The sequence below is a fragment of the Podarcis pityusensis genome, assembly GCF_964106645.2.
Source record: "Podarcis pityusensis genome assembly, chromosome: 3".
Taxonomy (NCBI): Eukaryota; Metazoa; Chordata; class Lepidosauria; order Squamata; family Lacertidae; genus Podarcis; species Podarcis pityusensis.
The window spans coordinates 85,434,853-85,447,666 of NC_138026.1; the positions used below are offsets into that span (position 1 = coordinate 85,434,853).

Sequence of the window (12,814 nt, forward strand, 5' to 3'; positions counted from 1 at the left end):
AAACTGCTACAGCGGCTAAGCTATCTGGCCCTGGGCTTTTATTGCAAACACTGCGAAGGCTATAGGAATCTCTAAAAGAAAAGAACACCAGACTGAACAGCACAAATAGCTGCAAGAACCACCACAGCTCAAGCCTGCTCAACCACCACTGCTATCTCTAAATTTGCTCCCTTTTGTATGCATTTTAAAACACAAAAAAGCAAATCTCCATAGGTATTCAACTTCCTTTGTTCAGAGACATTACATTTCCAAGGGTACAAACATTCATGCAACTTTGCAACACATGAACCCACCTTCTATGAGTCAGACCGTTGTACCCAGAGCTGTCTGGCTGTCCAAGCTCTTGAGAATAAATGTTCCCTGACCTGAGATCCTTTGCAATCTAAACAATCAATATTAACTACTTCATTATTTTAAAATTGCTAAAAGGATTAATTACAGACAGGACAGAAAATTTTAAAAAATTAAATATCCAACAAATAGCAGTCAACTAGACAAATTAAATGCCTGCTTGAATAAAACTGTCTTGAAGAAGTATCAAAAAGACATTGAAGAAGTCAAACGGATTTCTCTGGGCAGAGTTTCATAACCTGGGTGCAACCACAGATAAAGCCCCCGCCAGATGAACCTCAGATGCAAAGCTTCCCTGGGTGAGCAGGATTATAGAGTCTTAGATACTTTGCTTCTAAACCACTTACAGCTTTAAAGGTAGTACCCAACACTTTGAACTGAGCCTGGAATAGACTAGAATAGTTGGTACAACTGGCTCACTGAAGGGATTCAGAGGACCAGCCTTAGGTAACCAAAATATAGCTGCAAGTGTAACTAGGTACTCTTTACTTCACATTGGTTGTGGGAAAGAATGATGGGGTTGACACAACTATTGACATCCACTATTCATTGTTATAAAGATTATGCATTTATGGTGTGAGTCAACTACCAGCACCTGGAGACATAATGAGAGATAATCATCCTCACAAGTGTTTGTTTGGAAGAATTCTTATCTAGATCACATTCCAAACATCCACTGCAGACTTTGCTTTCTTAATATGGCGTGGCATCTGTTTGTTAATGAAACAAAGTAAATCCAGAAGGAAAACAGAAGGATAAATGTCTCAGGAGGCCTGGTGACAAAACTACAAAGAGATGACTATGATGAAATCTTGTAAGTGTGATGTATGGCAGAATCCTCTAAGGCTGCTGGAAAGATACAACACTCATATTCCCAAATAAGCAAATGCAGCAAGCACAGTCTCATATAATAGCTCCAAGGCATTCAGAATCTTGAATAAAATTAAGGTAACCTTAACATGAATGACATATGGTAAGTTCAGATGATTTTGGATTATGGTGTGGCTACTGGAAGATTCATTACACATGTGATGCAGAAGCCTCTGACTAAAATTATAGTGCCAGAATAGAGACTCAGCTCCAGTCCTGCCATGAATGATTTCAGTATGATTGGAGCTTAGCCCTCTTCACCTTCCATGGGCGAAGGCATAGGAGGACCATGTTTAGATACAGTTGCTGGTTTCATTCAGAAACAAGGTACTCAAGAGTTGAGTCCTTCTGTGCTCCTTGAAAAGGTGTGCTTAGTTTCCAGTACCATGTACAGGCCGGAAGATGGTGGGCGATTTCCCACTAACTACTTGCACATCATATAACACTCTCTCTTAGTTTCCTCTAAGCCCTGACTCAAAAAGAGCTGGTCCTATGATTGCGGCACAAATGAAAAGCTGGGAATTGAACTTACACCACACTTTTCTTCCAACACATGCATTTATCCTCCAACCTACATAAACAAATTTCAATTTCAGAGTGGGGGAGAGGCTTTGTAACTGAAAAGAATGCTATTTTTTCATCACACCAGGATGCAAATTGGGAAAGCCAGTTCTACGCCTGGATTGGGGCCAACTGAGTCACACTTTGAGAACAGACATAAGATCTATACAAGCTACCCACCCACTGTATGAAATGTGCTAACAAGCTCTTCAAAAACAGACTGGATCAATTGCAAACCCTGGTATCTGTCAGATGACAAATGAAACCTGTGTGGCATTTTAACTGCTGGTAAACTTGTTGTGAATTAACTTGTTCTAACTGGTGGATATTTATGAATGGATAGCAGTTCTCTATGGATCACCACCACAATTGCTACACAGGAGCTCTCTTCCCTCCCTCTTCTCCTCTGTTTCTCTTTCCAGATGACTGGTGATTTATTGGCAGGATTATTCCACAAGTACTATCCAAACAATTGTGGATTAATAGATTCAATGTGTTTACTAGAACGCCTTTACAGCAAATACGCTGGAGCTCATAGCTGCCCCTCCTTTCCCTGCCTTCAACATCTGCAGAGACCTCCTGCTATTATGCTCACAAGAACCTCGGCTGTCATTAAAAAACAAACATGCCTAAGACAGAATGCAAAGCTGAGCAGATGGGAGGCCTGCCCTTCCCAGGAGGACGAGGGATTAATGTTTACTAAGTACACCAGTATTGCGAGGATGAAACATTTATATAAACCTAGAAAGGGGGATTTGGGGCTTGTGAGAATAAAACTACAAGGCAAAAAAGTCAAAAGGACACTATAAAATAGCTCCACGACAAAGCTGCCACATCATTCCACCTTCAGGCTCTATGGGATCATAGTTAAATAAATCAGTGGCTGCTTTCTTGCTAGCATCCAGCTTGTTGGTGTCAAGGGGAAAAAAATGCATATAGAAAGGAGAATTCCCTGGATACCAAGATCCAGGTTTGGGGCAAGGACTCTTCGGTGAAAGAACCCCAGCAATTTTTTATTAATATTTTCATAGTTAACAGATGTGGCATATCCTTTCTTAAACGCCACTAGGTTAATAATCAGCCATTTTCTTAGTTAAGCGTTTACCAATTATTTTATTTAATAGTTTGTACATATGCAACAAGAGGCTTATCAGCTGATAATTCTCAATTTTTCTTTTGCTTATTTCCTTTTTTGAACAATATTACCTCCTTGGAATTATTCCATATATTTGGGACCTTACCTTGCTGCAGGCATTCATTTAATAGTTTTGCCAATATCTCCTCCTTCATTTCTAACTTCTTGTATTACCTTTTGTCGGGGGGTTCTGTTCGTGGTCATTCTCTTCTGTAGCTTGGGATTCATAGCACACCTGCATAGAATCCTTCCACAGTCTCTAACATCTGCTCTCTACTTGATATCATTTCTCCATATTTATTCATCAGCGCACATTCACAAGATATCTGGCAGTTCAAGAGACTGGTATCGCAGCCCTAGTCTAAGAGGCTTGTGGCTACTGCTACTGATTCTCACAACTTTTTACATACAAGCTATGGGATATAGGGGATTGTACTGTACAGAGGCTGGTGCCTGAAGCATTAGTAAACAAACTCATCAGATGACTGGCCAATGTCACTGTATGGGGATCTGGTGTATTTTTTTTTTTTTTATGAAAATAAAATTAAGAAATAATCAGCTTAAAGCTAAGAGCAGCTCAGAGAGAATCTGACTAGCTTAGCTTAGAGCAAAGTGATTTTAAAATAAATCTACTCTGAACTGGTCTTGGCTGAGAGGCAAGTAGACTTGCCAAAGTCTCACCATAAAAAAGAAATAGAGATGCTCTGAAATTCTCTTCAGGAGAATAGATTTTTTAGCAAAGACCTATGGGCAGGGATGCAGAGGTGCTGGGGTTAGGCTGTGGAAACTTAGGCAGCAAGGCATAACAGCTCTTGGGGGGTAGAGCCTTTGTGTCTTGTTATTGACTGCAAGAGTCATGACAGCCAGAGCTTGACAACCAGAGCTATTCACAGCGTGGAGCTGATGCTGATGGGGAAAGCTTCACCTGTTGATTTCTGCTTTGTAATGCAACTGCTAAAGGCACAGAGCCAATGTCTATATATTTATTAATGTGGCAACTCAAAACAAAGAGCTTATGTATGCAATAGACTACTACTTTTCCAGTTTTGTGCTTCAGCATACAACAGAACATATGGAAGGCTCTAGTTATCTCCTGCTTGGACTACTGCAACGCGCTCTGCATGGGGCTACCTTTGAAGGTGACCCGGAAACTGCAATTAATCCAGAATGCGGCAGCTAGACTGGTGACTGGGAGTGGCCGCCGAGACCATATAACACCGGTTCTGAGAGATCTGCATTGGCTCCCAGTATGTTTCTGAGCACGATTCAAAGTGTTGGTGCTGACCTTTAAAGCCCTAAATGGCCTCGGCCCAGTATACCTGAAGGAGCGTCTCCACCCCCATCATTCTGCCCGGACGCTGAGGTCCAGCACCGAGGGCCTTCTGGCGGTTCCCTCATTGCGAGAAGCAAAGCTACAGGGAACCAGGCAGAGGGCCTTCTCGGTAGTGGCGCCCACCCTGTGGAACACCCTCCCATCAGATGTCAAAGAGATAAACAACTACCTGACATTCAGAAGACATCTTAAAGCAGCCCTATTCAGGGAAGTTTTTAATATTTAACGCTGTACTGTTTTTAACTCTTAATTGGGAGCTGCCCAGAGTGGCTGGGGAAACTCAGCCAGATGGGGGTATAAATAATAATAATAATAATAATAATTATAAACAAATACAGTATGGTATGGGACTTCTGTGCACCAACAGCTCTCCATCCCTTGTCTGCGTTCTTTGACATGTGCCCAGCCCACAACTCCCCATATTAGCTATGTGAATGGAAGACTCAACTCTCTTTAAGAACATACTCAGAAACCAGATACTGCATGAATCCCTCTGTGCAGTGGGAGGTGATGTAGTTGTAACTCCTCCTGTCCATTCTCTCCCCTGTTCTGTTTGCCTCCTCCCTTAACTGTTGTGCAGCAGATCTGCTGGCCAGGGCAGTTTGCAGGAAAAGGTGGCTGATGGGAGAAGGGAAGGAACAGCGGGGAAGAGCTGCAGTTGTCTTTCCCCTGCTCCACTGAGAGATTTAAAGAGAAGTGGTTGGTATCCGGGCTGCAAGATGGCAACTTCCACTGGGCTATGCCACCCAGGATGTGGCTCAGTAATAAGTGAACACTAAATAGTTGTGAGGTTGGTTTGTTGCTGTTGTTTTTTTGGTACCACCCAAGCTCCTTTCTATGCCATTAATCCTGGATTTCCCTCTCTGCTTTATTTTAATCAGGAAAGTGCCTGCATTCTGATGGCCCGTTATTGCGTTTAGTCCGGCTGTTATGTTGAACTGAATGTTTTAATTCTAACTTATAATAGTTAAAATGTTAGTTTGATCATTGCCAAAAAAGCACTTCTTTCCCCAATGCTGCTTTTTATGAACATGACCATCCTTTCAATAGCAGAAGTCTCATAAACCTCACATATTATGGCAATAATAGTATTGTACAGTACATTGCTTTAGGCATAAAGGTATTTTATTCGCTTCAGTTTCCTTTCATTTTAATGCATATATACATCAAAGGAAGGGCTTGTTAGAAACCTCACTGTGGAGGTCAAGTGCATGTGACGGCCAGGCATCTCCTGTGCTGGCTTGGCAGAAGCAAAAAGCTGGGACGTACTAGAATCTTTGGAACCTTGAAAGCCTTTATGTTTCCTTAAAAGCTGTACCTCCGCATATTTGTAACTCATACTTTTGCTTCCAACATTTTTACTTTGTTTAACACAGCCTTCCCCAACAGCCAGCATAGCTGATGGTCAGAGAGGACAGTAAATATAGACCAAAACATCTGGAGTGTGCTGGCACTTCTGTGTTTCTTTAAAGAACTGTTATTCCATTTTAAGTCATTGTTTTCCTCCACCAAAGAATCTTGGAAATAGTAGTTAAGGAAGCTGAGAGTTTTTAGGAGATGCTTAACAGATCACATATCCCAGGATTCTTTGGGGGGAACTGTAGGGGAACTAAGGGTGCTGGGAATTATAGCTCTCTATGAAGGGGTAAACTACAAGTCCCAGGATTCTTTGGAGAAAGCTATCACTGTTAAAGTGGTATAAGGGTGTTTTAAACGTACAGAATGGATGTGAGCTTCTAGTATTGTCCATTATTCAAAACATAAAGGTAAAGGTAAAGGGACCCCTGACCGTTAGGTCCAGTCGTGACCGACTCTGGAGTTGCGGCGCTCATCTCGCTTTATTGGCCGAGGGAGCCGGTGTACAGCTTCCGGGTCATGTGGCCAGCATGACTAAGCCGCTTCTGGCAAACCAGAGCAGCGCACGGAAACGCCGTTTACCTTCCCGCTGGAGTGGTACCTATTTATCTACTTGCACTTTGATGTGCTTTTGAACTGCTAGGTTGGCAGGAGGAGGGACTGAGCAACAGGAGCTCACCCCGTCACGGGGATTCAAACCGCCGACCTTCTGATCTGCAAGTCCTAGGCTCTGTGGTTTAACCCACAGCGCCACCCGCGTCCCTATTCAAAACATACAATGTACTAATTCCCTCACTGTGGTCCATTTTTATATTTTATTATAACTATACAAAAATAGTGCTTATTTGTTCTAATTTGTTATGTGCTTTCAGCAAAAAAAAATTCTGTGTGGCTGCTGCCTCTGTAGCTTTTTATCCCTGACCACTTTTGATCTAAGCAGCCTGCGATCACTTCCTGCCTCAAATGAGTTTAGTACTGTAGCATTTTGAATAATGTGTTTATGATTGGTTAGGAATCACAATGATGCTAAAGCAACCATAGAAAGTAAATTAGAAGTACTACAAATTCACGAACAACTTCCTATAAACATAGAACAAATTAATGAACAAGTAACAACAGTAATAATGGAAAGTATTAAAGAATTAAGTGAAAATATAAACATAAGAAACCTGAAATTGATTAACAGAAAAGCAAAGAACATTAAACAACATAAAAAGGGATGCTTGAAAATGTAGATAATAATATTAATGGAATACAGAAAAAAGCAAAATGAGATAATAATAAATGAAACAATAAAGAAAAAGAAAAACATAAAATGTTTGAGACCTAATCTGGGACAAAAACAAATACACGCTCTGTTGAATTACCTTCTTTTTGTTCTCCATGATGGCTCTTCTCCCAGGCAATTTCCTGAGCATGGAAAAACTGGTTTGGTCTGCATTTTGACCCTGCTAAATTCAGCATTTGGCAGCCCATCTTAATACTGCAACCTAATTGCTTAAACAACAACACCCACTAGACCCAATAATTTAGTGGAGTCAAGGCACCCACAAATCCATAACAATATCTTACTGCTCTACATTATCCAGAAGTATAGGTATAAATGAGATACTCAAGGAGGTATCCAACTTCTGCTAACACAGGTGCAATAACATGTAAACTGTCAGAGAATCACTTCTGAGATACAGAGCTTGTTCACATTGTGAGATATTCCTGTGGAATAGCACTAGAGTGAAATTCAATGACTATGCTCATAACATCTGGTAGTCAAATGTAGGCACTAACAGATGTTCCTTTTGCAATATTCAAGTTGTTGTGCTTTCAGGAGGAACAAATGTTCCTGCTAAAACTTAATCAGAAAAAAACAGCAGCAAAGGAAGTAATCTAACACAGACCCATGCTTGACTGTCATGGTTGCTTTGTGCTAAGTAAGAAGATCAGCAGTTTGGTTGCGTTCATATGTCATGCTAACTTATGACAACAAGCCTGATACATGGGCACTCCGTTCAAGGGAGTAAAGCCACAAGAAGTTTGGGAGCTTTCACTTCTTCTTTTTTTCCATTAACCACTGTTTAGTGTTTCAGCTGAACCTTAAACTGTGGTTAATGTTAACAATGGTCTGTTAAAACAAGCCAGTTTTAGAAGCATAGTAAAGAGCAACCAAGATTGAGGGCACAAGGAGAAGGGGACGACAGAGGACGAGATGGTTGGACAGTGTTCTTGAAGCTACCAACATGAGTTTGACCAAACTGCAGGAGGCAGTGGAAGACAGGAGTGCCTGGCGTGCTCTGGTCCATGGGGTCACAAAGAGTTGGACACGACTAAACAACAACAACAAAACAGCAACCACAGTTTGTCAATTTGCACAAGACAAAAAGCTATAGCTAATGGAAAATGGAAGCAAAAGATTCCTAAGTATGCCTCATGGCCACTCCAGAGACAGGTGGGGGAGAGCTCATATACCTGAGGTTCACTGTGGTCTGTTCTCACTCTGGGCATTTTGGTCAAGGGGACAGCAGAACAGCCATAGTACTCTTGGGCCCCATTAGCACCACCTGTTGCAATTTCTAGCTTCTTGCACACCATATCGTCTTTGCTAAGAACTTAAAAAGAGCCTGCTGGATCAGGCCAAAGGCCCATCTAGTCCAGCATCCCATTCTCACAGTGGCTGACCAGATGCCTATGGGAAACCAGCAAACCAGGATTCGAGCACCAGAGTACTCTCCTCAAGCAACTGGTGTTCAGAAACATTGCTGCCTTCAACTGTGGAAGCAGAGCACAGCCATTGTGGTTACTAGCTATCGATAGATAGAGAGTATAGAATCACAGAATTGTGGAGCTGGAAGGGAACCAGAGGATCATCCAGTCTAATGCCCTGCAATCTCAACTAAAGCATCCATGACATTTGGTCACCCAGTCTCTGCTTAAAAACCTCCAATGAAGCAGAGTCCACAACCTCCCAAGGGAGTCTGTCAAACCAGAAAATTCTTCCTGATGATTAGTTGGAATCTCCTTTCTTGTAACTTGAAGCCATTGGTTTGAGTCCTAGCCTCTGGAGCAGGAGAAAACAAGCTTCCATGTGACAGCCCTTGAGATATTTCAAGATGGCTATCATATCTCCTCTCAGTCTCCTCTTTTCCATACTAAACATACCCAATTCCCTCAGCCGTTCCTCATAAGGCTGGGTTTCCAGACCCTTCGTTATCTTGGTTGGCCTCCTCTGCACACATTCTAGCTTGTCAATATCCATATTAAATTGTGGTGCCCAGTTAAACTGTCTTGTCAGTATCCTTCTTAATTTGTGTATATGCTATTCCCTGCCCTTCCTAGAGTATGTATCAAGAATGGTCCTCTCCATTCCATTATGCCTACTATATTTACTCTCTCCTTTAATAAGCAGCACTCCTGCTGGCCTGTCTTAGCTCGGAGGCTTCCTGCATTAGCATGTAAGCATCTATACACAATTTCTCTCTCCAGAGCTGCACTCCCCCTGTTCCTGCTCCACCACCCTACTGGCTAGGCCAGGTGAGCCCAGTCTAAAGGAAAGCTCTTCTCTTCACTTACATCCTACTGCCCTTATCCATTCTAGCTGGCAAACTCCAGGGAAGTCTATTCTTCATCCTGTTAATGGAACAGAGGAGCAAAGGGGGCTGTTTTGTACAAGTGCTCATTCTTCTGCAAGTTTCTTGCAAATGTCCACATTTTAAAAGAAGGTAGTAGTAGTACAATCTACGAAGGGAACAGGCAAGCAAGGCAGCTGCCAGCAGTCTCGAAGAAATGACAAAGCTTAGTAGGACATCCTTATTTCAAGGCTAAGCCTGTTGCTGTGCAAACGCAGGATTCACTTTATAATTTGGCAGCTTTTGAAAGAATAGCCAAATAACAAAGACTCAGAAAGCCATGCCAGACAAGTCTGAGCGGCAGGGCCCTGTGGAGCAGACAAGCCCAGTGAGCATTGCAAAGAAGACAGTGAACTTGCCGCACCGGCTGTACTGGAACCATCTGCTCAGGCCCTCAAGACTTTGCCTGCTGGTGTTCCTACAGCTCTGATCCAAAGCAAGAGGCAGCCAGTACACAGGCTTTGCACCTGGTACCAGGAAAGGAGTAAATCCTAAAGCCTGGGGATTTTGGCATTTAATAATAAATCCAATCCATTTCCTCCCACCCCGAGTTGCTATTTTAGGCTGCTTTCAGGTGTCTTGTAATCTCACGGCAAAGTAGTAATAAATCATAACCTGGTAGCAGTTCCCCAGCATTCCATATGCATGTGCTTGTTATTGGGTTGGTAATATGAAGGTAACTCATGAGGGGATGTCTCTGCCATCAAAAAGATTCCTGAGCCACATTCCATAATGTGCCATAAAAGGCCTCTACTGTCTCCCAAGGAACATAAATAAGTAGGCTCTGTATCGAGTTTGCCATTTTCCAAAAATTGAAAGAAGTGGGTAAAAAAAAAAAATCAATGCAGATAGGCTTGTAACTATGGTTACCATAGTTTCGAATGCCTGGCTTGTGGCCTAATCTGAACCCCCACACCTCAAAAAAATTATGCCCCTTGAAGACGCCACCATTTTGAGGCAAAAACAAAAATGAATACCGTGGTACCTCGGGTTACATACGCTTCAGGTTACATACGCTTCAGGTAACAGACTTCGCTAACCCAGAAATAGTACCTCGGGTTAAGAACTTTGCTTCAGGATGAGAACAGAAATTGTGCTCTGGCGGCGCGGCGGCATCAGCAGGCCCCATTAGCTAAAGTGGTGCTTCAGGTTAAGAACAGTTTCAGGTTAAGAACGGACCTCCAGAACGAATTAAGTACTTAACCCGACGTACCACTGTAAAATAGATTCAGCATTGGGATGAGCACAGAGGTTTATACCTCTGTGTCTAGCCCACTGCCCTCTAAGGAATGCAAATGCTTGTCGTCAGATTGATCATTTGATGAGTAAGGAAAGGAGGTAACCTCCTGCCTCAGCTAAGCAGCATGGATCAGCTCTGTGTGTGAGAGAGAGCAAGAGTGTTGACACCCATCTCTAGCACCCTTTCAGATGTTTCATGGGGTGGCCACATCCATCGCTCACATGCAGCCATAGATGATCTGACAAGGGTAAATGCAGGTCTTGGGCTGAAAGAGATTAGCCCTGGATTAGAAGAATAAGGAATTACCATAGATGAGAAGGAAACGTGGGAGGCCCATTTATCATTTTGCGGGGAGCACATCATTATGTCAAGAAGATGAACAGAAATTTGGTAACACGTTGAAACAGCTGTAGCTGTGGTAGATCAGACATTTTGTATCTAGAAAGGCGGCACGTTTGTTTGGTGGCATTCTAAACAAAAGGATTCCCAAGAACAGGGCTGGGGGAGGACTTCTGAATGATATTTGGTAGAGCCACTGCCAAGTTACACTGGAAAATACTTGTCCCAATGGCTCAGTTGTTTCAGTGTACAATAGCTTCATCTTTTCATATGCTATCTCTTTTTTTGTGTTATGCTGTAATCTCCCATAGCCTAAAACACCTGGGTAAAAATGCAAAGCAACTGGCAGAAGGAGTTTCCATTTTAGTGGGCAAACTATGCCTCCGGGGAAATTTGTAAGAAACTCAAAACAGCAGGTCCCTGATCTCTGGCATTAGTTTGAAATGGTTGCTGAGTGCTTTGTGTAAATGGTACCATTAGCAACTTACGTTTCGTACAACGTGACGCAGAAATGTTTTATTTTGCTTGCTGAAAGGACTACACGAGTTTTCAAGGGGAAGTATGGTTCTTTAGTCTAGGACACAGGACAGCTGTTTCAGGAGGGGTCGTCATTCAAGGGATAGCTATAGCTGAGGTGCAGAGTGCATGCTTTGCGCACACAAGGTCTCAAGTTCAATCTCTTGGCATCTTCAGTTAAGTAGGACCTCAGTTCACAGAGATCTCTTCCAAGGACCTTTGCCTAATACCCTAGCAAGCTGATGCCATTGAGGGTAGACAGAACTGGGCTAGATCGATGAATGTCTTGTTTCAGCCTAAGCAGTAACAGAGGAGAAAGTTTAATTCAGTTTGCATTTTAAACGTGAGCTTTCCTAATTTATACTTTCCAAAACAATACAGGAATCAAAACACATTCATCCTTCAAAATTCAGACATCTCCAAATTTTGCAGTGCATTTCTCCACACAACTAACGTCTACAAAAATGTAAATACTGAGGTAAAGTGTGCGTGGAAATGCATGTATCGGAGAAATTAGCCAATAAGAAGGCATTATAACGGGGTAAATGTGTATGTGTATATTGGACAAAAACTGTGTATATTAGAAGAAATTTACACAAAAGCACTGATGAATTTTCATGAGGACTTTAAAAAAGAATTCTGCAGACTGATGTGGAAATGTGGAGAACTAAAGATTAGTAAAATGAGAAACTGAGAGAAACTGAAATTGACAGATTCACCCATCCCTATGGGTAAAGCAGCTTCATGCTTTTATAGGCTACAAACAACAGTTTTTAAAAGAGCTGAAAAATGGAAGAGCCGCCATTGCCTGTGGTGTACAAACTCATTATTATTATTATTATTATTATTATTATTATTATTATACCACCACCCTTCATCCAAAGATCACAAAAGGTAAAAAAAGAATGGGGTTGCAAACATTTTTGTCAGCAATAAGAAGTCCCTCCAGTTTAGCAATTTAGCCATATCTGATTGGTCATGTGGTATCACGCTGTTGTGACTGGCTGGGACCACTTTAGGGAGGAGACAGAAATCATGATCAGAATTTTCAAAAGGGCAAACATTTGCTGCAGTCCTATTAGTCCCATTACTGTCTTTAGTCAAATGTTTGCAAAGCACTACAGAACCTTCCAATACCTGTTGGCCAAAGATGATAGACAAGTGTATATATCATGGGGAATGATGGCTTTGCGGGGATACTTATAAAAGTCTGTCTCCACTCTAAATTTTCTTGACCTGTCACATACTGCCCATATGTCTCTAGTCAGGCTATATACATTCACTGTTTTCAATAGAACTTGCTTCGACATAAGTGTGCTATGCATCCTGGAAATTTTCTTTCTCCATCTTACATGAGGTAACACACTAACCTCAATAAAAAAAATCCTTCCAGTAGCACCTTTAAGACCAACCAAGCTAGTTCTTGGTATGAGCCCTCGTGTGCAAGCACACTTCTTCAGATACCTAACCTCAGACACCAAAGTATAATGGCC

General features: G+C 42.0%; 1 protein-coding gene across 5 annotated transcripts in view; it reads right to left on the minus strand.

Moving 5' to 3' along the window:
* Positions 1–12,814, minus strand: part of MDGA1 (MAM domain containing glycosylphosphatidylinositol anchor 1) — a 254,707-nt gene that overhangs the window by 168,156 nt on the left and 73,737 nt on the right. The window lies entirely within an intron of this gene.